General features: G+C 37.4%; 1 protein-coding gene and 1 non-coding gene across 2 annotated transcripts in view; one reads left to right on the forward strand and one right to left on the reverse strand.

Annotated features, from left to right (window-relative positions):
- SGCG (sarcoglycan gamma) overlaps nucleotides 1-27,941 on the reverse strand; it is a 182,219-nt gene that overhangs the window by 139,646 nt on the left and 14,632 nt on the right. The window lies entirely within an intron of this gene.
- On the forward strand, nucleotides 20,417-20,523 carry LOC111751694 (U6 spliceosomal RNA). Its single transcript, XR_002786792.1, has one exon. It is a non-coding gene; the product is annotated as a U6 spliceosomal RNA (small nuclear RNA).

Genomic DNA, 27,941 nt, shown 5'->3' on the forward strand with positions numbered 1-27,941 from the left:
ATCTGCGAATGTAACATTATTTGGAAACAGGGTCTTTGTAAACGTAATCAAGTTAAGATTGGGTCATTACTGGATTAGGATGATCCCTAATCCAGTGACTGATATACTTTAAAATGATGGAAATTTGGGCACACAGAGACACAGGGAAGATGGCCTTATGAAGACAGAAGGAGATATTGGAGTGATGCATCTACAAGTCAAGGAACACTAAGGATAACTGGCAGACACCAATAACTAGAAGAGGCAAGGAAGGATCTTCCCCTAGAGCCTTCAGAGAGTGCATGGCCCTGCCAAAAACTTGATTTCAGGCTTCTGGCCTCCAGAACTGTGAGAGAATAAATTCCCATTGTTTTAAGCCACTGAGTTTGTGGTACTTTGCTACATTAGCCCTAGAAAGCCAGTACAGATTTTGGTATTGAGAGTGGGGTGCTGTTGTAACAAATACCTATAAATGTGGAAGTGGCTCTGGATTGGTTAATTGGTAGAGCCTGAGAGAGTTTTGAATCTAACCATCATGTGGCCAGTGATTGACTGGGCCCTGAAACACCAAGATCCATTACATACAGCATGTTGCTATGCTAGGTGCTTAGTATACACATTTTTTAATAGTTATTACTTTAGTTTTCACAAGCCTTGGAAGATAAATAGTGCATAGTAAGCCATTTTGCATTTTAGTTTGTATGGTGTATTGTTAGTTGCTCTCTAGTCAAATCTGAATCATGGCAACCCCATGTGTTACAAAGTAGAACTGCTCCATAGGGTTTTTTTGGCTGTAATCGTTATGAAGGTAGATCGCCAGGCCTTTCTTCAGTAGTCCTACTGGGTGAGTTCAAACTGCCAACCATTAAGTTAGCAGTCAAGTGCAAACCGTTTGCACCACCCAGGGATAGTTTGTATTGTATAGTGCTGATTTTAAATACTTTAAATCTTATTATACTTTCATAATTTCACACCAACATTTGATATGTATTATAAAATAAATTCAAACCCAAATTGCTTTATCTTTAATCATTTTAATAGCTCTTCTTTGCTTACATCGGGTTTTTTTCTTTTTTAGTCACTTCTGTCACTTAGCTAATCATTTTTCGTTTTTTTCTGGGATGTTGGTATCAATTTGAGACATCAAATGTAAACTGTTCTAGTTTTTAGATTTTTTTTTTCACCTCAGAAACAGGAAGAAGAGTTTCATGAATACATGTTTCAATTTTTTTTTTTTTAAATCTGACTATATTCTAAAACTTGGCTATAGATCAATGAAATAAATTTCTTCTTCAAGAAATTTGTATAAATTATATATATATAAATTTGTATAAAAATATTTATATAAAATTTCCCCTCAATTTTACAGTGATCCTGGTTATAGAATTGCAGGCACAGGATTCTTAGAAATTATCAGAAAGCCTAAAGTAAATATGAATTGTTAAAAGAAGATTCTGAGAATAGTCAATGCTTGCCTTGCCGCTTTTCTAATACTCACAAAGAGACTCACTTCTCACTTCTCTTTCCCTAGTAATTTCAATATTTTGTGAGATATTGATCTTTGTTTCTTATGACTTGTGCAGAAAACTGGGCATTCAATTTTCACATTAAACACAAGAAAGGATAGATACTGGTCAATGTGGTCATCTAAATTGTGAAGATTAGAAACATGTGAGACTTTAGAAATATGTATGGAAATCACTTCTGGATGTACTTCATTGAATGAAAACGCTATTTCCCAATATTTTTCTATAGAAGCATGTTTAGTTTCAACTGAATCATATCTTCTAATTAACTTTCAGAACAAAGTAAAAAATTATACTCTCTCCTAGAGACAAAACATGCCTATAATACAACTGCAGTTATAAATACACAAAATTCCCTGAAGATCACTCATTTGATAGAAAACTTATTTTCTGATAAATATGAATAGTTCTATTCAGACATTAAAAATAGTCATAGGGATGGTCCCAAATACCATTTAATAAAAAAACTATAAGTGAAAATATACAATGTATAAATATGTAGGCAGTGTTATATCTTATCTTGGCTCATTGTTGTCCCACTGCAGAATTCTTAATAACTAAAAGCATAGTAATTTCTCTACCCTCAAACAGATGTACTCCTTTCAACAAAGTAACGTTCCTCCCATTAACCATTATTCAAACGTTTTGGCGTATTTGTATGATACAAGCAGCGCAATACCTTTCATGAGAGGAAATAAACACAATTGAGTTTAAAAAATCCAATCCTTGTTTCATCAGCAGAGTTATCCCATTGTCTGTTGAAATATTGGTTACTGTCTGAAAGTAATATTTAAATTAACAGAATATGTTTGAGTTTCGTACCCTTTCTTAACAAATTCTTTTGTTAATGTTTTGATTTATTTTTAAAACATTTATAACACCTTCATAAAAGTGTACAGATTAGAACTATACTGAATTTATCAATATATATTCCCAACAACTGTTTCCAAATCTCTTTTTATTCCATTAGTCCATTTGGTATTTATGTGCCATATGGTTTGGATTACTCTAGCTTTAAAGCCTGTTTTGATATCTGCTAAGGCAAGTTTTCCCTATTATTATTATTCTGCTTTGTTAGTTTTGAAGTTAATATTAAATCTTTCACCCAGTTTATGGTATAAACTTCTTAAAATTCAATATTCATATTAGGGCTGTCAGTAAAGTAGATTTCTTCAAATTGAGAAGTTCTTAGGAATATACAGATTTATTGCAATATGAAATGTGATTTTCTTACCATTTTCTAACTGGTTGGGGCTCGTATATACCAAACACTTATTTTTGAAACTTTGATTTGTTACTCACCATATTAAAAACTTATTTGTTTTAGGAAATTTTTATTTAATTCTTCTGGATTTTATAAGAAGCTCTAGTGCCACAGTGGTTAAGAGCTTGGCTGCTAATCAAGAGGTCAGTAGTTTGAATCCACCAGCCACTCCTTGGAAACTCTATGGAGCAGTTCTATTCTATCCTATAAGGTCACTGTGAGTTGGAATTAACTTGATTGCAATGGGATGTTATAAGACAGGACTAAAATCACTTGCAAATAATTTTTGCTCAAATTATCTCCTATTGGGGACCTCACTAATCACCATGAAGAATAGCAAGGAGTGGAGCATGTTCTTTGGACCTAGGGCCTCCGTGCTGAGAACTTCCTAGACCCAGGACACAGAAAGAGAGAGCTGTAACACTGGAGACGGAGCGAGAGGGCAAGAAATGGTGGCAGCAGAACCTGAAGGTCGGCCCAAGACAGTGCAGAGGACTTCCTGGCCCACAGAGCAAGGCAATTACAGTAGGCTTGTGGACCCACGGAACAAGAGAGCTGAGTGCCTTCAGATAGGAGGCTTCCTGGGAGAGTAAGGTGCCTCTGGGCACTTATCAGTGGAGCTAAAGAGCTTTGTAACACCTGTGCGAGCAGGGCAGAGACCAGCCTGAGGGGCCAAGGACAGGGAGAGGCCTGCCTATGGGCATGGCTGAGAAGACACCCTGATGGAAGAACTGTATTCTGAGTGTACCTGAACCTGAATTGTAACTCGTTACTTCCCTAATAAACCGCATAATTATGAGTGTTGTCTGTTAGTTCTGTGTGGCCATTGCAACTAATTACCAAACCCAGCAGAGAAGCAGAGAGTGCCACGGGAGAGGTGGCTGGTGTGAGAATTGGTAAAAAGATTGAAGGAAGATGTATGTTTGACCTCCACCTCACAGGGATCAGCCTGTGTTGATGTTGATGGTTATTCTCTCTCTTCCACCTTGTGAAGTTAGAGAGGGTCAGATGACTCCAAGCCGTTTTTACAAGTGGTATCATATGATATTTGTCCTTTTGTGTCTGACACATTTCACTTAGCATAATGCTTTCAAGGTTCATCCATACAGTAGCATGTATCAGAAATTCACTTCTCATTACAGCTGAGTAATATTTCAATGTTGTCAGTGATAGGATAACATGTACACACCTACAAGGAAGACCATTTGATATGACTATTATTCAAATTTACGCACCAACCACTAAGGCCAAAGATGAAGAAATTGAAGATTCTTACCAACTTCTGCAGTCTGAAATTGATGAAACATGCAATCAAGGTGCATTGATAATTACTGGTGATTGGAATGTGAAAGTTGGAAACTAAGAAAAAGGATCAGTGTTTGGAAGATATGGCCTTGGTGATAGAAACGATGGTAGAGATCACATGATAGAATTTTGCACAAGACCAACAACTTCTTTGCAAATACCTTTTTTCACCAACATAAACAGTGACTATACATGTGGACCTTGCCAGACGGAATACATAGATATCAAATTGACTACATCTGTGGAAACAGACAGTGGAAAAGCTCAATATCATCAGTCAGAACAAGGCCAGGGGCCGACTGTGGAACAGACCATCAATTGCTCCTACGCAAGTTCAAGTTCAAATTGAAGAAAATTAGAACAAGTCCAGGGCAGCCAAAGTACGACCTTGAGCATATCCCAACTGAATTTAGAAACCATTTCAAGAATAGATTTGATGCATTGAACACTAATGATCGAAGACCAGATGAGTTGTGGAATGACATCAAAGATATCATACATGAAGAAAACAAGAGGTCATTTGAAAGACAGGGAAGAAAGAAAAAACCAAAATTGACGTCAGAATAGACTCTGAAACTTGCTCTTGAACTTCAAGTAGCTAAAGTGAATGGAAGAAATGATGAAGTAAAAGAGCTGAACAGAAGATTTCAAAGGGCAGCTCGAGAAGACAAAGTAAAGTATTATAATGGCATGTGAAAAGACCTGGAGATAGAAAACAGAAGGGAAGAACACACTTGGCATTTCTCAAGCTGAAAGAACTGAAGAGAAAATTCAAGCTTCAAGTTGCAATATTGAAAGATTCTATGGGCAAAGTATTGAACGACACAGGAAACATCAAAAGATGATGGAAGGAATACAGAGTCACTGTACCAAAAATAATTGGTGGACGTTCAATCATTTCAGGAGGCAGCATATGATCAAGAACTGATGGTACTGGAGGAAGAAATCCAAGCTGCACTGAAGACATTGGCAAAAAACAAGGCTCCAGGAATTGATGAAATACCAATTGAGATGTTTCAACAAACAGATGCAGCACTGGAGGTCCTTACTCTCCTATATCAAGAAATTTGGAAGACAGCTACCTAGCCAACGGTCTGGAAGAGATCCATATTTATGCCTATTCCAAAGAAAAATGATTCAACCGAGTGTGGGAATTATTGGACAATATCATTAATATCACATGCAAGTAAAATTTTATCAAAGATCGTTCAAAAGCAGTTGTAATAGTACATCGACAGGGAACTGCCAGAAATTCAAGCTGAATTTGGAAGAGGATGTGGAACAAGGGATATCATTGCTGATGTCATATGGATCTTGGATGAAAGCAGATAATAACAAAAAGATGTATACTTGTGTTTTATTGGCTATGCAAAGGCATTCAGCTGTGTGGACCATAACAAATTATGGAAAACATTATGAAGAATGGGAATTCCAAAACACTGAATTGGGCCCATGTGGCATCTGTCCACAGACCAAGAGGCAGTCGTTCGAACAGAACAAGGGAATACTGGATGGTTTAAAGTCAGGAAAGGTGTGTGTCAGGGATGTATCCTTTCACCATATTATTAAATCTGTATGATGAGAAGATAATCTGAGAAGCTGGACTATTATGAACAACAGGGTATAAGGATTGGAGGAAAACTCATTAATAACCTGTGATATGCAGATGACACAACCTTGCTTGCTGATAGTGAAGAGGACTTGAAACACTGATGAAGATCAAACATTATGCCTTCAGTATGGATTACACCTCAACATAAAGGAAACAAAAATCTTCACAACTGAGCCAATAAGCAACATCATAATAAAGGGAGAAAAGATTGAAGTTGTCAAGGATTTTATTTTACTTGGATTCACCATCAATGCCCATGGAAGCAGCAATCAAGAAATCAAAAGATGCATTGCATTGGGCAAATCTTCTTCAAAACACCTCTTTAAAGTGTTAAAAGAGAAGATGTCACTCTAAGGACTAAGGCGCACCTGACCCAAGCCATGGTGTTTTCAATCGCCTCATATGCACTGGAAAGCTGGACAATGATTAAGGAAGATGAAGAGGAATTTATGCCTTTGAATTATGGTGTTGGCAAAGTATATTTAATATACCATGGACTGCCAGAAGAATGAACAAATCTGTCTTGGAAGAAGTACAGCCGAGAGCTCTTTAGAAGCAAGGATCAGAAGGTTTTGTCTCAAGTATTTTGGACATGTTATCAGGAGGGATCAATCCCTGGAGAAGGAAATCATGCTTGGTAAAGTAGACGGTCACCCAAAAAGAGAAAGACCCTCCATGAGATAGATTAATACAGTGGCTGCAACAATGGACTCAGAAATAACGATTGTGAGGATGACGCAGGACCCGGCAGTATTTTGTTCTGTTGTACATAGGGTCACTATGAGTCGGAACTGACTTGACAGTGTCTAACAACAGCGACAAGCTAATTCTATGCATAACTTTTTCAGGAATTGCCAAACTTTTCTACAGCAACTGTACCATTTTTCATTTCCACTAGCAATGAACAAGGTTTCCAATTTCTCCACATTCTTTCCAAAGGTTAGTTTCTGTTTTTCTATAATTCTAGTGGGTAAGACATGGTATTTCATGGTGGTTTTGACTTCCTTGATGACTGATGAGGTTGAGTAACTTTTCATGTGCTTATTGGTCATTTGTGTATTTTCTTTGCAGTAATGTCTGTTCAAGCCCTTTGCCTATTAGGTTGTTTGTCTTTTTGTTTTGAGTTGTAGATATTCTTTATATAGTCTGCATATATATTAGATATATGTTGGTGCTGTCAATTCAGTTTTGATTATAGCTACTTCATGTGACAGAGTGGAACTCTCCTATAGGATTTTCCGGGCTGTGATCTTTATGGGAATGCCTGTAAGGCCTCACTATTATGTTTTTGGTTGCTGGATTGTGGTAAACATTCTTCATCATGTTAGAGACTTATCTTTCAACTCCTAGTTTATTAAGAAATTTTATAAAATCAGGAATGGATTTGACTGGATATAGCATTTTATTTGGCTTATCGAGGTGATGAATTATACTAACATATTTTCTAAAATTAATCACCATTGTTTATATAAAATAAGCCTTATTTGATGATAGCATGCTATTCCTTTAATATACAGCTAGCTTTTATTTGCTAGTATTTTCTGACTGAAATTGTCCTGTAGTCTCCTATTTCGGTGTTAGGTTTGGCCTAGCTTGGAAAATGATAGGAAAGAGTGACTTCTTTCTTCTTAACTCTAGGACAGTTTGTACAGAGTGTGCTTAGCTCTTCTTTCAAAAATTAAAGAACCATCTTAGGCCATTGTTTCTGAAAGAAATTCTTAGATAACTATTCTAATGTCTCCCATAGTTCTGATCTGTTTAGCTTTTTACTTCTCGTTATTTTTTGTTTACTTTTTTTTTTTTTGGAAATGCTTATGTTTTATTGGTATTTTCAAATTTATCAGGAATTTTTTTTTTTTTTTTTTTAGCATTTTAAACATTTCCAATACCTATGGCTAAAGTTTCTTTTCTTGGTTCATACTCCGGGTCTGCCACTAATCAGGCACTTAAACCTTTCTAAACCCTCTTCTGTGAATTGAGGGTATTGACCATATCTGGGTTCCCTTCTGACATGGATTGAATTGCGTCCCCCCAAAAATATGTGTCAGCTTGCTTAGGCGATGATTCCCAGTATTGTGTGGTTGTCTTTCATTTTGTGATTGTAATTTTACGTTAAGAGGATGAGGGTGGGATTGTAATACCGCCCTTACTCAGTTCACCTCCCTGATCCAAGGTAAAGGGAGATAAAACGGAAAGGGAAGCAAGCAGAGAGTTGGGGACATCATACCACAAAGAAAGCAGTACCAGAAGCAGAGAGTGTCCTTTGGACATGGGGTCCCTGCACCTAAGAAGCTCCTCAACCAGGGTAAGATTGAGGACAAGGACCTTCCTCCAGAGCCTATAAAGAGAGAAAGTCTTTCCCTGGAGCCGACACCCTGAATTTGGACTTGTAACCTACTAAACTGTGAGAGAATAAATTTCTCTTTGTTAAAGCCATCTACTTGTGGTATTTCTGTTATAGTAGTACTAGATAGACACCTTCCAAATCTAAAATTCCATAACCTATGCCAGAAATTGACTTAAAGATACCAAAGGTCATGAAGATAGTGCAGGACTGGGAAACATTTCATATACACAAGGCTGTCATGAGTTGGAGTTGACTCAATGGCAACTAACAAAAAAAAAAGGCCAGGATTACATATGGAATTACTAAATATATATCTTTGATTCTTAAAAAGATATATATATGGTAAGAGGATCTCTTTGGTCTTTATACTGTGCTAGAATATGAACAATTTCAGAAATGGAGGCTGAATCAAGGGAAGAGGTCTTTCCTACCAATGCCAACATGGTCTTTCTACAATGTTAGTTAAGCAAAGTTTTCAAGAAAGTAAAATAATATAAAGGAAACAGCTTCTCTAGAAAATGCAAGCAATATTCAATGCCAGATTTTCAAAACAAACTATATGAGTTTTTTAAGTGAGGCAAAGTATATAGAAACTTCAGATTTTAATAACAAACCTAAAACCAAACTCACTGCCGTCGAGTTGATTCCAACTCATAGCGGCCCTCTAGGACAGAGTAGAACTGCCCCACAGGGTTTCCAAGGCTGTAAATCTTTTCCGAAGCAGATTGCCACATCTTTCTCTCTTGGAGCAGCTGGTGAGTTCGAACCACCAACTTTTTGGTTAACAGCCAAGCTCTTAACCACTGCACCACCAGGGCTCCTTAATAAGAATGCTTAAATGGGTTTAATAAAAATCCCCTCATTTTAAACTACAGAAATGAAATGGAAACTTGACAACGTTTTCAAGGAAAAGACATACAGCCTAATGGTGAGCCAAAGCAACTGTCATGGCATAAATTATTTTCTGTGGCTGCCAAATTACTGCTAAGTTCACAATTTTCTTTTTATTAGTCATCCTCTGGATTTTTGGGTCATTCTCCAAATATTTATTCTAATTTGAAACACATGTTAAAGAAATAGATACATAACATTCCTTTCCTTTTTTATTGTATTTTCATTGAGGGTTTATAGAGCAAATTAGTTTCTCACTAAACAATATACGTGTCGTTTTGTGACACTGGTTGCCATACCGACAACATGTCAACAGACTTCCCTTCTCAACCATGGGTTCCCGGTTACCAGCTTGCTTGTCTCCTCCTGCCTTCTTGTCCTTGTCCCTGGGTTGGTGTGTCCATTTAGTCTTGTTTTGTTTTATGGGCCTGACTAATCTTTGGCTGAAGGGAAAACCTCAGGAGTAACTTTACTACTGAGTTAAAAGGGAGGTCTAAGAGCCATACTCTCAGGGTTTTCTCCAGTCTCTGTCAGACCAGTAAGTCTGCTCTTTATTTTTTGGGAGTTAGAATTTTGTTCTACATTTTTCTCTAGCTCTTTCCAGGGCCCTCTATTGTGATCTCTGTCAGAAAAGTCAGTTGTGGTAGCTGGGCACCATCTAATTGTACTGGATTCAGTCTGGTGGAGGCTGTGATACTTGTGGTCCATTAGTTCTCTGGACTAATTTTTCCTTGTGTCTGGTTTTCTTTATTCTCCCTTTCTCCAGATAGGATGAGGCCAGTGGAGTATCTTAGATGGCCGCTCACAAGCTTTTAAGCTCACAAGCTCACTACTCACCAAAGTCAGATACAGAACATTTTCTTTATAAACTATGTCATGCCAATTGGGCTAAAAGTTCCTCGAGACCATGGTCCCCAGCCCTCAGCCCAGTAATTCGCTCCCTCAGGGAGTTTGGATGTGTCTATGGAGCTTCCATGACCTTGCCTTGGTCAAGATGTGCTGGCTTCCCTGGTACTGTGTACTGTCTTACCCTTCACCATAATTAGCATTTATCTATTGTCTACTGAGTATTTTTCCCTCCCCACCCCTCCTCTTCCTCATAACCATCAAAGATTGTTTTTTTGTGTGTGTGTGTAAACCTTTTCATGAGTTTTTATAATAGTGGTCTTATACAATATTTGTCCTTTTGTGATTGACTTATTTCACTCAGCATAATGCCCTCCAGATTCATCCATGTTGTGAGATGTTTCGCAGATTCATCATTGTTCTTTATCATTGTGTAGTATTCCATTGATTATATGTACCATAATTTCTTTATCCATTCATTTGTTGATGGGCATCTAGGTTGTTTCCATTTTTTGTTATTGTGACTAATGCTGCAATGAACATGGGTGTGCATATGTCTATTCATGTGATGGCTCTTATTTCTTTAGGATATATTCCTAGGAGTGAGACTGCTGGATCATATGGTGTTTCTATTTCTAGCTTTCAAATGGTTTTATCATTTTGCATTTCCACCAGCAGTTTATAAGGCTTCCAATCTCCCCCTAGTCTCTCCAACATTTGTTATTTTTTTTTGTGTGTGTGCCAGTAAAGTCGGGGTGAGATGGTATCTCATTGTAGTTTTGATTTGCATTTCTAATGGCTAGTGATCGTGAGCATTTCCTCATCTGTCTGTTAGTCACTTGAATGTCTTCTCTGGTGAAGTGTCTGTTCATATCCTTTGGCCATTCTTTAATTGGATTATTTGTCTTTTTGTTGTAGAGGTGTTGGATTTTCCTGTAGATTTTAAAGATTAGACCTTTGTTGGATTTGTCATAGCCAAAATTTTTTCCCCCGTCTGTAGGTTCTCTTTTTACACTTTTGGTGAAGTATTTTTGATGAGTATAAGTGTTTAATTTTTAGAAGACTCCAGTTATCTAGCTTATCTTCTGATTTTGTGTGTTGTTAGTTAGGGTTTGTATCCTATATGCCATGTATTAGGACCTAGCATTGACCCAATTTTTTCTTCTATGATCTTTATTGTTTTTGGTTTTATATTTGGATCTTTGATCCATTTTGAATTAATTTTTGTGCATGGTGTGTGGTATGGGTCCTGTTTCATTTTTTTTTACAGATGGACATCCAGTTTTGCCAGCACTGTTTGTTAAAAAGACTGTCTTTTCCCAATGTGAGGGACTTTGGCCCTTGATGACAATCAGGTGACTATAGGGGAATGGATTTACACCTGGGTTCTCAATTCTGTTCCATTGGTCAATGTGTCTGTAGTTGTACCAGTACCAGGCTGTTTTGACTACCTTAGCTGTAGCTGTTCAGAGGTCAGGTAGTGCAAGTCTTTCTACTTTATTCTTCTTCTTCAACAGTACTTTACTTATCTGGGGCCTCTTCCCTTTCCCTACAAAGTTAATGATTCATTTTTCCATCTCCCTAAAGAATGCTGCTGGTGTTTGGATTGGGATTGAGTTGTTATTTGTAGATTGTTTCGGGTACAGTGTTGAGTCTACCTATCCATGAGGATTGTATGTTTTTCCATTTATGTAGTTCTCTTGGTTTCTTGCAGTAGTGTTTTGTAGTTTTCTTTGTATAGGTCTTTTACATCCCTGGTTAGATTTATTCCTTTAAGTTTTTATTTTTTTAGGTGCTATTATAAATATTATATTATTATAAATATTATATTATTATAAATATTTTTTTTATTATAAATGGTATTGTTTTCCTGATATCCTTTTTGTAGTTCTCTTTATTGGTGTATAGGAATCCAAATGATTTTTTTATATTTACGTTGTATTCTGCTACTCTCCTGAATCTATCAGTTCCAGTAATTTCCTCATGAAGTCTTTGGGTTTTCTATATGTAACATCATATCATCCACATATAGGGACAGTTTTATTTCTTCCTTGCCAGTTTGGATGCCTTTTATTTGTTTTTCTTACCTTATTGCTCTAGCTAGGATTTCTAGCACCATGTGGTGATAAAGGGCAACCTTGTCTTGTTCCTGTTCTCAAGGGGAATGTTTTCAGTCTCTCTCCATTAACAATGAGGTTGGCTGTTGATTTTGTGTAGATGCCCTTTATTATGTTGAGAAATTTCCCTTCTATACCTATTTTATTGAGAGTTTTTTTAATCAGGAATGGGTGTTGGACTTTGTCAAATGCCTTTTCTGTGTCAATCGAGATGATCATATGATTCTTTTATTTTATTTATGTGGTGGATTATGTTGATCGATTTTCTAATGTTGAATCATCCTTGCGTCCTGGTATGAATCCCACTTGGTCGTGGTGTATTATCTTTTTGATATGATGCTGAATTCTATTGGGTAGAGTTTTTGCAAGTGTATTCTTGAGAAATATTGGTCTGTAATTTTTTTTTGTGATGTCTTCATCTGGTTTTGATATCAGTGTTATGCCGGCTTCATCGAATGAATTCAGAAGTGTCCTTCCTTTTCTATGTTCTGAAATAGTTTTAGTAGTACGGTGTAAGCTCTTCTCTGAATGTTTGGTAGAATTCTTCAGTGAAGCCATCTGGGCCAGGGCTTTGTTTTTGTTGAGAGTTTTTAAAATTTATTTATTATCTCTTCCCTTGTTTCGGGTCAGTTCGGATTTATAACTTCAGTGTGTGTTAGTTTGGTTAGGTAGTGTGTTTCTAGAAATTTGTCCATTTCCTTTAGGTTTTCATATTTGTTGGAGTATAGTTTTTCATACAGTTATGATCCTTTTTATTTCAGTTGGGTCTGTTGTAAAGTCTCCCGTTTCATTTCTTATTTGGGTTATTTGCAACCTCTCCTGTTTTTCTTTTGTCAGTGTGGCCTATGGTTTTTTGATTCTTTCAAAGAACCAATTTTTGGTTTTGTTAATTCTTTGTATTGTTTTTCTATTCTGTATTTCATTCATTTCTACTCTGATCTTTACTATTTCCTTTCTTGTGGTGGGGTGCGCCTTTTTGCTGTTCTCTATTTGTTTGAGTTGTGTGGCTATTTTGATTTTGTCGCTTTCTTCTTTTCTGATGTGTGCATCAACCTATAAATTGATCTCTGAGCACTGCTTTTGCTGTGTCCCAGAGTTTTGGTATGATGTGTTTTCATTGTTGGAATTTTTTTATTCCACAAATGATTTCTTCTATTACCCAGTGGTTTTTAAGAAAGGTGTTATTTAGTTTCCATGTATTTGATTTTTTTCCTTGTTTTTCCTGTTTTTAATTTCTACTTTTATGGCATTGTGATCAGAGAAGATAATTTGTATTATCTCAGTGTTTTGGATTTTGTTGAGGATTGCTTTGTGGACTAACATGTGGTCTATTCTGGAAAATATTCCACGTGCATTGGAAAAGAATGTGTACTTTGCAGCTGTTGGGTGGAGTGTTTTATATATGTCTATGAGGTCAAGTTGGTTGATTGTGACCTTTAGATCTTCTGTATCTTTGTTGAGTTTCTTTCTAGTTGTTCTGTCCTTACAGAGAGTGGTGTGTTGAAGTCTCCTACTATTATTATGGAACGGTCAATTTCTCTTTTCAGTGCTGTAAGAGTTTGTTTCATGTATTTTGGAGCCCTGCCATTGGGTGTGTGATATTTAATATGGTTATGTCTTCATGGTGGATTGTCCCTTTAAGCATTATATAATGACCTTCTTTGTCTTTTTTGGTGAATATTGTTTTAAAGTATTTTATCTGAGATTAGGATTGCTACTCCTGCTCTTTTTTGGTAATTCTTTGCTTGTTATCTTTTTTTTTTTTCCCATCTGTCTTAGTCATCTAGTGCTGCTATAACAGAAATACCACAAGTGGTTGGCTTTAACAAAGAGAAGTTTATTCTCTCACAGTCCAGTAGGCTAGAAGTCCAAATTCAGGGTGCTGGCTCCAGGGGAAGGCTTTCCCTCTCTGCCGCCTCTGGAAGAAGGTCTTTGTCATCAGTCTTCCCTCAGTCTGGGAGCATGTCAGCACAAGAACTGCATGTCCAAAGGACGCACTCTGCTCCCGGAACTGCTTTCTTTTTAGCCCGTCTCCCCTATATCGCTAAAGAGACTGGCCCAAGACAGTATCCAATCCTGTAGATCTCTTCGACACAACTGCCGCCAATCCATCGCATCAACATCATAGTGATAGGATTCACAACACACAGGGAAATCACATCAGAAGACAAAATGGTAGACAACCACACAGTATTGGGAATCATGACCCAGCCAAGCCGATAGACATTCTTGGTGGCACAACTCAATCTACGACATCATCCTTTGATTTTTAATGTATTTACGTTGTTGTTTCTAAGGTGTGTCTCTTGTAGACAGCATATTGATGGGTCGTGTTTTTTTATTCATTCTGGCACTCTCTGTCGCTTTATGGGTCCATTGAAGCCATTTATATTTGGCATGATTATTGATAAGTCTATTGCCGTCATTTTGTAGTGCTGTTTTTGTTGTGCTGATGTCTTCTTTGTTCCGCTTACTCTGTTGTACTGAATTTCTTTTGTTTGTGGATATGTTTGTTATGTTTCGTTTTTGTAGATTTTGTGTTTACTGAGACTTTATTTTTTTTTTCTTTATTTTGATGTGTAGGTTTGTTAACTTTTTTTGTGGTTACCTTGAAATTTACCCCATCTTCCTAAGTTGAACCAGTCTTTTGTTGCTTGATATCAGCTTGACTTCCTCTCTGTTTGAAGGTTCTATACCTGCACTGTTTATTCTCTCTTTTATTGTTCTAACATTGTTGTCATTTACAGATTTACCTCTCTGGCTCCCTGTTGCAAATTTTTTAGTTTAGTTTTGTCATTGAGAGTACTAGGTTGGTATCAGGCTGAGGCAGTCTTGTGTCCTAGATTCAGGGTGTTGCCTAATGTTGGTCCTCTAACTGAAATAATTCTTGTAAGTCTGGTTTGGTTTTTATACATTCTTTTAATTTCGGTTTATCTGGAAATGTCCTAATTTTGTCTTCATATTTGAGTGAGAGTTTTGTAGGGTATATTATTCTTGGTTGGCAATTTTTTTCTTTCAAGATTTTATATATGTCATTCCACTGACTTCTTGCCTGCATGGTTTCTGCTTAGTAATCAGAGCTTAGTCTTTGTATGTGACTTTTCATTTTTCTTGAGCTCCTCTGAGGATTTTTTTTGGTCTTTGGTTTTAGTGAGTTTGATTATAATATGTCTTGGTGATTTTCTTTTGGGGTTTATCCTATATGGTGTTCATTGAGCATCTTAGATGGTCAGTTTTTCATCCTTCATGCTATTATGGAAGTTTTCTTTCAGTAAATCTTCAGTGATCTCTGTGTTTTAGTTCTGGAACTCCAATCACATGCAAATTTTTGCTTTTGACTGTAGCTTACATTGTTCTCAGGGTTTCTTTATTCTTTTCTCTGATTTTTCCTCAAATTGGTATCCAAGGATTTGTCTTCAATTTTGCTGATTCTGTCTTCCATTGTTTCAAATTTGTTCCTGAAACCCTCTATGGCACTGTCCATTTCTGAAATCTTGTTGTCTTTTGAATTTCTAATTACTCTTTTTGTTCAATCTCTAGCTGTCTGTTCTGATATTTTGTTCCTGTATTATTTTCTTGAATTCTTCCATTGTTTTTTCTGTCTTTTCCATGATTTTGTCAGTATTCTTCATGATCTTGTCTATTTTTTCATTATTTTTGTCTGCGTTTTCCTTCATATATTGGAGGACCCTGAATATTACAGTTCTGAATTTCCTTTCATGTAGTTCCAGTACCTTTTCTTCTACCAGAAGGTCATCTCGTGTTTTATTTTGGATGTTATCTGGAGCCATCCTATTCTGTCTTATTTTTATACATTTTGATATTGTCTGCCATCTTCGGGACATTCAGGAATTATTTTCTTTACTTATTGATTGTAGATTTCTTTGTTTCGTCCTGCCTTTTTGTTTTATTTGGTTATGTCTGGGCAGGTGGGCTGGGCATTTTTTTGTTGCTGGCTCATCTGTGGGCATGATGCTTCTCACCACATTGTCCAGTTGGGCAGGGCCAGTTGCTGAGTAGGCACTCTGTCTCCTGCTGGGAGCTCCGTGAAGTTGCCTTCTCATACTCCCTGTTCGCCACTCTTGGTGGCTGAGGGGTCCAAGATAGCCATGCCATGTTAGCTGGCAGGAGACCTCCTCTCCACAGCTCTTCTAGTTCTTTGTTTCCTGTCTGCCTCCTGCTCCATTCAGTGCTTGCTTGAGTTCTTTATTCCCTCATTTACTGCTTAGGGCTCCAGGATTGATGGTTGTAACTCTTTTACTTAGTGTTTAAGGTCTTTGCTGTAGAGGGACAGTGTGGTGCTTCTGTCTATAGTGTCATGATGGCTCCCTTATTTTTCTTTTCTTTTTTTAAATGATACCTTATGTAGTGTGGTCAATTAGAAAAAGTATTGATTTCAAGTCAAATTGAATGGATGTGAATTCCAACTTTCACTTGCTGGCTGTTTGGTATCAGGAAAATTATTTAATTTTTGACGTTCAATTAAAGTTCATGCATACTTATTGAGGGCCTATTATGAGGTTGTAGTATATTAGGTGCTGGAGAAAATGATAAATACAGACGAGGTTTCTTTTCTATTCCATGAACTTGTTGTTAGGTGCTGTTGTGTCAGTTCAGACTTACAGGTACTCTGTGTACAACAGAACACTGCCTGGTCCTCACCATTATCACAATCATTGTTATGTTTGAGCCCATTGTTGCAGCTGCTTTATCAGTCCATTCTATTGAGGATCTTCTTTTTCTCTGATCCTCTACTTTACTAAGTATGATGTCCTCTTCCAGGGACTGGTCCCCCCATAACATGTCCAAAATATGTAAGGTGAAGTTTCATCATCCTCAGTTCTAAGGACTATTCTGGCTGTACTTATTCCAAGGAAGATCTGTTCATTCTTCAGGTAGTCCATGATATATTCAATAGTCTTCACCAACACCAAAATTCAAAGACATCGATTTTTGAAGAAGTCTTGAAGAACTGAAGAGCCTTCTCTATTCATTGTCCAGCTTTCACATGCATAACAGGTGGCTAAAAATACCATGGCTTGGGTCAGGTACACCTTAACCCTCAAGATGACATCTTTGGTTTTTAACACTTTAAAGAGGTCTTTTGCAGGAGATTTGCCCAATGCAATATGTCGTTTGATTTCCTGACTGCTGCTTCGATGGGCATTGATTGTGGATCCAAGTAAAATGAAATCCTTGACAATTTTAATCTTTTCTCTGTTTATCATGATGTTGCTTATTGGTCCACTTGTGAGGATTTTTGTTTTCTTTATGTTGAGGTACAATCCATACTAAAGGTTATAGTCTTTGATCTTCATCAGTAATTGCTTTAAGTTCTCTTGACTTTCAGCAAGCAAGGTTGTGTCATCTGCATAACACAGGTTGTTAATGAGTCTTCCTCCAATCCTGATGCCTTGTTCTTCTTTATACAGTTCCCCTTCTCGGATTATTTGCTCAGCATACAGATTAAGTATGGTGAAAGGATACAACCCTGATGCACACCTTTCCTGACTTTAAACCACACAGTGTGCCCCTGTTCTGTTTGAATGACTGCCTCTTGGTCTATGTACAGGTTCCTCATGAGCACAATTAAGTGTTCTGGAATTTCCATTTGCAATGTTATCCATAATTTTTTATGATTCACACAATTTAATGCCTTTGCATAGTCAATAAAAGAGAGGTAAACACCTTTCTGGTATTCTCTGCTTTTAGCCAAGGTCCATTTGGCATCAGCAATAATATCCCTCATTCCATGTCCTCTTCTGAATCTGATCTGAATTTCTGTCAGTTCCCTGTCAATGTACTGCTGAAACCACTTTTGAATGATCTTCAGCAAAATTTTACTTGTGTTTGATATTAATGATATAGTTTGATAATTTACACATTGTTGGGTCACCTTTCTTCAAAATATGCATGTTTATGGATGTCTTCCAGTAGATTGGCCAGGCAGCTGTCCTCCAAATACCTTGGCATCGATGAGTGAGCACTTCCTGTACTGCATACATTTGTTGAAACACCTCAGTTGATATCCCATCAATTCTTAGAGCCTTGTTTTTCGTCAATGTCTTCAGTGCAGATTGAACTTCTTCCTTCCGTACCATTGGTTCTTGATCATATGCTACCTCCTGAAATGGTTGAATGTGGAACAGTTACTTTCAGTACAGTGAGTCTGTGTATTCTTTCCATCTTCTTTTGATGCTTCCTGCATCATTCCATATTTTCCCCGTAGAATCTTTTCATATTGCAACTTGAGGCTTGAATTTTTTCTTCAGTTTTTTCAGTCTGAGAAATGTCGAAGGTGTCCTTCCCTTTTGGTTTTCTAATTCCAGGTCTTTGCATATTTCATTATAATACTTCACGTCTTCTCAGGAGAGCCCTGGTGGTACAGTGGTTAAGAGCTTAGCTACTAACCAAAAGTTGGCAGTTTGAATCTACCAGCTGCTCCTTGGAAACCCTATGGTGCAGTTCTACTCTGCCCTATAGGGCCGCTATGAGTCAGAATTGACTCAACAGCAATTTTTTTTTTTTTTTTTTTGGTCTTTTCTAGCAGCCGTTTGAAATCTTCTGTTATTTTCTTTGTCATTCTCTCAGTTTGCTTTAGCTACTCTACATTCAAGAGCAACTTCCAGGGCCTTTTCTGAAAGTTGTTCTTGAAAGTATTAAAGTAGAATGAAAATCTACCTTGGCATGGAATACAAGAACACATTCATTATGGTAGGAAATACCTGTTAAAAAAAAAAAAAAAACAAACCCACTGCCGTCGAGTCGATTCCGATTCATAGTGATCCTATAGGACAGAGTAGAACTGTCCCATAGAGTTTCCAAGGAGCGCCTAGTAGATGCAAACTGCCAATGTCTTGGTTAGCAGCTGTAGCACTTAACCACTACACCAGCAGGGTTTCCAAAATACCTGTTAGACTTGTCCATTTTGGCCTTTTCTTTCTTTCCTGTCTTTTAATGACCTCTTTCTTTCTTAATGTATGATATTCTACAATTCATCTGGTCTTTGCTCGTGTTTAATGTGTCAAATCTTTTCCTGCAATGGTCTTTAAAGTGGGATACACTCAAGGTCATATTTTAGCTCTCGTGGACTTTCTGTAATTTTCTTCAGCTTTAACTTGAACTTCTGTATGAGCAATTGCTGGTCTGTTCCACAGACTGATGATATTGAGCTTCTCCATCATCTCTTTCCACAGATGTGGTTATTTGATTCCTGTGCATTCCATCTGGAGAGGCCCACCTGTGTAGTCATATTTTATGCTGTTGAAAAAAAGTTATTTGCAATGAAGAAGTCCTTGGTTTTGCAAAATCCTACCATGTGATCTCAGGTGTCATTTCTATCACCAAGGCCATATTTTCCAACTACCAATCCTTCTTCGTTTCCAGTTTTCACATTTCCATCACCAGTAATTGTGAATGCATCTTGATTAAATATTTGATCAATTTCAGCCCGCAGCAGTTGTAAAAATCTTCAATTTCTTCATCTTTAGCCTTAGTGGTTGGTGTATAAATTTGAATAATAGTCGTACTAACTGGTCTTCTTGTAGGTGTATGGATATTATCACTGAAAGCATTGTATTTCAGGATAGATCATGAAATGTTCTTTTTACAACTAATGCAACACCATTCCTCTTCAATTTGTCATTCCCGACATAGCTGACCATATGATTGTCTGATTCAAAATGGCCACTACCAATTTCAGCTCACCAATGCCTATGACATTGATGTTTATGAGTTCTATTTCATTTCTGAAGATTCCATTTTTCCTAGAATTATACTTTGTATAATCCATGTTCTGATTATTAATGGGTGTTTGCAGCTGTTTCCTCTCATTTTGAGTCATGCCACCTCAGCAAGTGAAGGTCCTGAAAGCTTGCCTCCATACACGTCATTAAAGTCAACTCTAGTTTGAGAAGGCAGCTCTTCTCCAGTCATCTTTTGAGAGCCTTCCAACCCAAGGGGCTCATCTTCTGGCATTATATCAGACAATATTCTGCTGCTATCCATAAAGTTTTCACTGGCTAATTTTTTTCACACGTAGACTGCCAGGTCCTTCTTCCTCATCTGTCTTAGTCTGGAAGCTCCACTGAAACCTGTCCATGATGGGTGATCCTGCTGGTATTTTTATTACTGGTAGAATAGCTTCCAGCATCACAGCAACACACAAACCACCACAGTAGGACAAACTGATAGGTGGTGTTCCTGTGAAGTAGGGCTTATAAAAAGACCAGGGGAGAAAGTAGAAGAGCTGCTGCAAGGGAACAGCAGTATAAGAGTGAGGAAAAGAATCAAGGGGCAAAAGACTCAAGAATTATTAGATGACATATTCATTTGAGGAGCACTGTTGGTGCAGTGGTTAAGCACTGGATCGCTAACGGAAAGGTCTGTGGTTTGAACCCATCAGCCACTCAGTGGAGGAAAGATATAAGTCTTCTTTCAAAAGGTCACAGCCTTGGAAACTCTATCCTCTGTCATATAGGGTCACTATAAGTCAGAATCTACTCAAGGGCAAGGTTTTGTTTTTTGGGTGTACGCTCATTTAGTAGTACATATATTGCAATTGAAAAAATCAGAAAAGATGAGCATGGCACCCATGTTAAGACGAAATTTTGCTTCATGAAGAATTTAATATTTTCAAGCCATGTTTGAAATTACTCAAAATAGACTGTTTTCAAAGACAAAAAGAATAACAAGGCCACAGCACTAAGAACACTTGGAAGGTTAAAAACAATGAGGAATGACTTGCTTCTTCATATATTAAAACAATGATAAAGTCATTATAATTGGAATTGTTGGGTTCTAAGACAATGGTAAAGGAATTCTAGTGGCACAATGGTTAAACACTCGGCTGTTAACTGAAAGGTTGGTAGTTTGAACCAACTCAGTGGCTTCGTGGGCGAAAGACCTGGAGATCTTCTACCGTAATGATTACAGCCAAGAAAATCCTATGGGACAGTTATATTCTATCACATGGAGTCACTATGAGTGAGAAGCAACTCAGCGGTTCCCAAAAACAACAAAACATTGGCCAAAAAAAAAAAAAGTAACAAGCAGATGGATAAGCCATATAATCTGAAATAGATTCCATTCTTAAGAGCTTATTGTGTGATAAAGAACACATAATGTGGGAAAACATGAGTTTATTCAATTATGGTGCTCATAAAACTGGATACTTGGGGAAAAGAATCAAGTTAGAACCTCTCCTCATTTCATAAAATATTCTGAACGGTAGTCCCTTAATTTGCTATTTGGAAATAGTGATTATAAAGAGCAAGTTATGTACCTCGGAGGTGGTGTTCGTTGCTGTTTAGTTGGCTCCAACTCATGGTGACCTTATGTCTAACAGAACCAAATGTCACCTGGTACTGCACCATCTTCACAATCGTGATATGCTTGAGTCCATAGTAGTCACTGTGTATTTTGAGTGCCTTCCAACCCAGAGGCTCATCATCCAGCACTATATTCTGTTGTGATTCATAAGGTATTCATTGGCTGATTTTCAGAAGTGATCCCTGGGCCTTTCTTCATATCTGCCTTAGTCTGGAAGTGACTGTGAAACCTGTCCACCATGGGTGACCATGGTGGCATTTGAAATACTGGTGGCATAGCTTCTAGCATCATGGCAACATGCAAGCCATCACAGTATGACAAATTGATAGGTGGGGGACCTTAGAGATACTGCCTTATAAATTGTGAAGCACTAAACAAAGGTTATTTTTACCATCATTATCATCATCATAAGTAGACCTGATGGCAAGGTGGTTAAGCGCTTGGCTGTTAACTGAAAGGTCGATGGTTCAAACCCACCAGTCACTCTGAAGGAGAAAGATGGTGGCAGTCTGCTTTTGTAGATTACAGCCTTAGAAATCCTATGGGGCAGTTCTACAGAATTGTTATGAGTCAGAATTGACTCAACAGCAATGGTTTTCATTTTTTTTTAAATCATAATCATTATTATCTCTCACTACCCAGGAGTCAAACGCTATTTCCAGGGTATCTGAATGTGCATCTTCTTATGTTATCAATAGTATGGTGGCATCCAGACCAGGTGATTTAAGCAGAGATATTCTGGCATTAAAGTAAAAGCACCAGGATTATCAGCACGAGGTGTTTATGTTGCATCCAGTATTCCATGTTGTTTATGCTACTAACAACTGAGAACTTTACTAGAAAATGATGGGTGCTTTTGCTGCCACACACTTGGTGCATTTAGATACAGAAGAAAAATCAATGTTAGACAACTACATATATGTCTCTGCAAATTTGAGGAAGCAATAACTTTAAGGACACACATATTTTATAGAACAATTTATTCAAGCGGATTTGCAAAGAACTCAGGAATTTGTGAGAGAATGTCATAGTCTATCAAGTATAAAAAATTCAATTTATAGATTAATGAGTTTTAGGTAGTAATCATAGACCCACCAACCTACCTGAAAATCCTGTAGTAATTCTGGGACACCAACTAAGTTGTGGCATTCCCTCTTGGTCATTGCTGACTTCACCTAAAACTATACCTATACCTGTATGTGTGTGTGTATTATTGTGTGTATGTATCTGTGAGAATATATATTCATCTTATTATGTGTGTTACAGGACTTTGCTATTTGGGGCACCATGTGAAAGTCATCTTTCATGTCTTCTCATTTTTTAGGATCATACAATATTTATTGAGTACTTAATTATGTATACGGCACTGTGATGTGCCTGGGAATTCAAAGAAGTACAAAGCTCTGTTGGTCCTTCAAGAAGTTGCTCTGGTATAAAAAGATGCACTAGTAGTACAGAATGCATGCAAAACTGGACAATGAATAAAGAAGACTGAAGAAGAATTGATGCCTTTGAAATATGGTATTGGCAAAGAATATTGAATATACCATGGACCACCAGAAAAGCAAACAAATCTGTCTTGGAAGAAGTACAGCCAGAATGCTGCTTAGAAGCAAAGATGGCAAGACTTCGTCTCACATACTTTGGACATGTTATCAGGAGGGACCAATCCCTGGAGAAGGACATCATGCTTGGCAAAATAGAGGGTCAGTGAAAAAGAGGAAGACCCTCAATGAGATGGATTCACACAGTGGCTGCAACAATAGGCTAAAGCATAACAATTCTGAGTATGGTGCAGGACGAGGCAGTGTTTCATTCTCCTGTACGTAGGGTCGCTATGAGTTGGAAAAGACTCAATGGCACCTAACAACAACAGCAGTACAGAAAACTAAAAGAATTGAGAATGGGGACAGTTTGGTGCATATTGGAGAACTTGGAAAAAGCTTATTGAAAGGTGTAGGACTTGAGCTAGGAAAGATAGGAGGACAAGTCTTAAGTTTCTTGTTGTTGTTGGGTGCTGTCAAGTTGATTTAGACTCATAATGACCCCATGTGACAGAGCTGAACTGCCCCACAGGGTTTCCTAGGCTGTAATCTTTACGGAAGCAGATCACTATGTATTTCTCCCGTGGTGACGCTAGGTGGGGTGCAACTGCCCACTTTTTAGTTAGCAGCTGAGTGCTTAACTGTTGTGCCACCAGGGATCCTTAGTTCATTCTCTGAGATTTTTTAATAATTTATTAATGGAATTAATAGAAAGCAACGATGAGCTTTGTACTAAAGAGATTACTCTAGAGAAACACGTCCAAGATTTGAATATCCTTCACTGTTAAGACATATATAAGACAAGACTCAATGTTTGAGTACTGTCATCTTTGAAATTTTGTTATTTTGTGCAGGGAGAACATCTGATTGGTCCAACTTCCACATGTGGACAGTTGTATATAGTCCAAATCTTACAGTAATACCAAAAACCAGATGCTGTCAAGTCAACTCCAACTCATGGACATCCCACGTGTGCGAGAGTAGAACTGCGCTCCATAGTATTTTCAGTGGTCAATTTTTTGGAAATAGATTACCAGGTCTTTCTTGTGAGGCACCTATAGGTGGATTTAAACCTCCAACCTTTCAGTTGGCAAGGAATGCTAATCATTTTCACCACCCAGAGTGTTCAAACTATACAGTAATGGCATTTATTGACAAAATATGTTTTGGTTTTTGTTATAGTTTTAACTCCCTGCTCATTTTACTAATACCTAATATATCATCCACACAGAGACCTCTATTTTTGTCTGAAGTGTCACTTTCCACATGGTTTTTACAATGAAATTTTAGCAGGATGACAGGCACTTTCATTTTATACTCAAAATAAACAACGATTTTAGCCAAGAAATTTCATAATTCCATGTCAAGCTTAAGCTAAGTATCTACTTAACACAAATTATCATAACCAGTAATTGGTGTGTGTGTGGTGGCACTGTGGTTAAGAGCTACAGCTGTTAATCAAGAGGCCAGTAGTTCAAATCCACCAGCCACTTCTTGGAAATCCTACAGGGCAGTTCTACTCTGTCCTATAGGGTGGCTATGAGTTGGAATTGACTTGATGGCAAAGGGTTTGATTTTTGTTGTTGTTGTTAGTGTTTTTTTTTTTTTGTGTGTGTGTGAGCTACTAAGGATGACAGATTGAACATAATCCTAAGTTAAACCGAGATTCTTACCCATTCTGACTTCTAAACTCATATTCTCTCCACTGTAATACAGTAACTCTGAAGTAGATTTTTTTTTACAATAAAATAAGTAAATAAAATTAGGTTGGTTTATAATTGCAAGGTATTTGTGAAAAAAAACAAATTACATTACCAAAAAAACATTAACTGATTTACATTTGTCAGTGGAAGAGAGAAGAAAAGTGAATAAATTTACAACTAAAGCACATTGATTGTGTTATAATAATGATCCATTCGACAGGGATATGAATCATATTTTTGGTTCAAGTTGATGAGTATCACATTTCAGAATAAGATCCTACAGCTTGTGAGACCATGGGTACTTCTGCCTTCTTCATTTTCAATTGTCAAAATATAGATAAATCACTCATATGATAGAAAAACTATAATAAAGAGGAAAATTGAGGGTATAAACCTTGGGGGAAAAAAAACAACTCTAGTGCTATTTGTATCTTTAGACACCAGTGATAATGGAATTTGTTTCATTGATACCAGTGATAATGAAATTCCTCTGTACTTGGAATAGCTCTGGGTCTATCTTCATCCTCTAAACTTAGTCTTAATCATATCTTGCCTTCTTAGAAATAAAATGCAATTAAGTTAGTACATGTTCATACAGTCTATGACCTCTGTTTCAATCCCACTCTATTATAAGTAACATATAAATCAAAAATTTCCATTTGCTTTTCAGACTAGGAAGCACTGATATGGTATCTTTAGAAAGGTATAAATAATTTGAAAAAAAAATGCCAAGGTACTGGTTAAAATACACCACAGTGTCATATGTTTCTTTTAATCATAGTTTCCATTAGTTTGAAACACAAATGGAAAGGAGACAAAAGGAGTTTAAGGAATCAATATCAGATCAACAAAAACGTAATTACAACATGGGACAGGTATTGGCAAAAGCACATGAATGTAAGGGAAAAGAGGTGCCAAGCTTGCGCTTGACACTGTAGGTATACCCACCACTAGCATATTATATGTCAAATCAGGCAAAACATTGCTAAACTGAGGCATCACATATATTAGCTAGATACTGTGAAGAAGTAAAAATCTTTTCCACAGTGTGCCAGATAAAACTGGACTGCCTCTACTCCTACATTTTTTTCCCCTTTTGGGTAGAGACTATGTTGCTTTGGGCTCAGGACAAAATTTGTTAGATGTCTTCCCCTAGTTGACAACAAACTAGCAATACTCATGAAAACAATCTGAAATGAGTCCAGAGTGAGCAAAGAAAAAACACAAACTGTTCAAGTGTGATCTTCACTGGAAGACAGCATGTGGTAGCTTTCTAGAAGTGCAATGAAAAAGGAAGACAGAATAGCTACATTCGAACTGTGGCATTGGCAAAGAATATTGAGTGTACCCTGGGCTGCCAGAAAAACAAATCAGTCTTAGAAGAAATACAAACAGGATGCTCCTTAGAAGTAAGGATGGAGAGACTTCGGTTCACTTACTTTGGACACATCACCAGAAAAGACCAGTCCCTAGAAAGGGACATCATGGTTAGTAAAGCAGAGGGTCAGTGAAGGCAAGGGGAACCTTCAGTGAGATGGATTGACACAGTAGCCCCAACAAAGGGCTCAAACATGCCAATAATTATGAAGATGGAACAGGACTGGGGAACATTTCATTCTGTTACACAAAGGTCACCATGAGCTGGAGCCCACTGGATGGTTAGTAACAACAGCATGGTGTGAGCCTCCCAGCAATTAAGGGAGCAGACTGTGCTGATGAGCAAATGTATCTTAAAGTATACTTCTGTAACAGTCACAAAAAAATATGATAGGAATTCTATTTTTTCATTTAACTAATGCATAATATCTCTATCCAACCCCAAAAAACTCGTATTTGTAAAATATTGAACATACCAAAAGGAAGTATTTTAATAAAAGTAGTTTTGTTTTGCCTAAATTTGATTTCTTTAAGTAGAATAAATGAGCAAAGATTGACAAAGACATATAATTTCATCTTCCCTTTTAGCACCTATAATGTTATCTTTTTCAAATGAATTAATTACATTTTACAAAATGTAATCCTATTTAACAAGTTTGCTCTTGTGGTTTTGTGCCATCGAGTCGATTTCAACTCATAGCAATCCCAGGTGCCAGAGTAGAACTGCCCCATAGGGGTTTTCAGGGTTGTAATCTTTACGGGAGCAGATCGCCAGGTCTTTCTCCCGTGGAGCCACTTGGTGGGTTTGAACTTCCAACTTTTCAGTTAGCTGTTGAGTGCTTAACCATTGTACCACCAGGGCTCCTTACATATTTGCTAGAAAAACCAATATTGAGACACAGGTAATGAGGTTTACTGCTCTTTAGGGGTAAGTTTCTATTTCTGTTTTGTATTATCTCATTCAGGCAGAGTCCCTATTCTGTTTTCATTTCACCAGTTAAGGAAAAGAATAACTCTCTATATAATACATACCAGCACTGTCAGCTTAAAGCATTAGGATGATATTTTATATATTTTATAATATAGGAAACTGTATTCCCTGAATACGATTCATACTTTAATTTTTAAAGCAGTGTTTCTGAAGTGCGGTTTACAAACCAAACTTAGATGGGTGCCAGAAAAGTCCCTGGATCCCTCTTCTGACCCACTCACCAGCATGTTGTAGGAAATACAACCAGAATGCTCCTTAGATGTGAGGATGGTGAGGCTTTGGCTCACTTACTTTGGACATGTCATCAGGAAAGAACAACTGCTAGAAAAGGACATCATGTTTGGTAAAGCAGAGTATCAACAAAAACAAAGGAAACCCTCAATAAGATGGACTGACACCGTAGCCACAACAATGGACTCAAAAATATCAATGATCATGAAGATGGCACAAGATCAGACAAGGTTTCATTCTGTTGTACACGGGGTCACCAGGAGTTGGAGCTGACTCCATGGCACCTAACAACATCATCTTGGGAAAAGCTTAGCAATATCCATTTCTAATGACTGTCACTGATGACTTGCTAAAATTATGTAACAAAAACTAAGTCTAAGGAAATACACTCAGTCATTCCACTGTGCATTTATTCAACCAGTATTTATAAGGCACTGGTTTTATGTTAAGTGCTGGGTCTACCATGCTGAATGGGCATGTTCCTAGTAGGTGAGCAGGCAGTAAACAACCACAAAGAGATATATAAACATAAATTGTAATTTGTGCTGTGATATGGGAGAAACAAATCAGAGTCCTAGAAAAGGAAATAATAGAAGGACCTGTCTTAGCCTATGAATGCAGGTGATCAAGGAATACTTCTGAGAATGTATTCTTGATAATGTGTTTGTGTATGTGGCTAAAATGTGTGTGTGGGGTATCGTAGGGTTGTTGTTCTTAGCTGTCATTAAGTAGATTCTGACAATTGGCAACCCCGTGTGTGCAGAGTAGAATTGCTCCATGGGGTTTCCAAGACCTTTCGGAAGCAGTTCGCCAGGCCTGACATCCGAGGCACTTCTAGTTTGAACCAACCTCTTGGCTAGTAATCAAGAGCTTAACTG

The sequence above is a fragment of the Loxodonta africana genome, chromosome 23 (assembly GCF_030014295.1).
Source record: "Loxodonta africana isolate mLoxAfr1 chromosome 23, mLoxAfr1.hap2, whole genome shotgun sequence".
Lineage (NCBI taxonomy): Eukaryota > Metazoa > Chordata > Mammalia > Proboscidea > Elephantidae > Loxodonta > Loxodonta africana.